The sequence below is a fragment of the Haliaeetus leucocephalus genome, unplaced genomic scaffold (genome assembly GCF_000737465.1).
Source record: "Haliaeetus leucocephalus isolate CR32 unplaced genomic scaffold, Haliaeetus_leucocephalus-4.0 Scaffold130, whole genome shotgun sequence".
Classification (NCBI taxonomy): Eukaryota; Metazoa; Chordata; class Aves; order Accipitriformes; family Accipitridae; genus Haliaeetus; species Haliaeetus leucocephalus.
The window spans coordinates 2708664-2708906 of record NW_010972566.1 but is presented as its reverse complement, the minus strand read 5'-3'; positions in this window follow the sequence as shown (position 1 = coordinate 2708906).

The following is a 243-nucleotide window of genomic DNA, read 5'->3' as shown; positions in this document are numbered from 1 at the left end:
GCCAGAAAGTGGACCCGCCCGGCGACCCGTTCCCTCGCTGGGCGGTGAGGGGAGCCGGCGGCGGCAGCAGGCTCACCGCAGCGCGGAGCCAGGCCTTCCCGCCCCGGCCGCCGCCAGCACGGCAAGTTTTGAAGGCGGCGCGGCGAGGGCCGCCTTGCGGAACCCGCTGCCCCGGGCGCGTCCCCTCCCGCTTCGCCTCCGGGCAGCGCGGGCCGCGGCTGCGCTCCCAGCGCCCGCACCGGC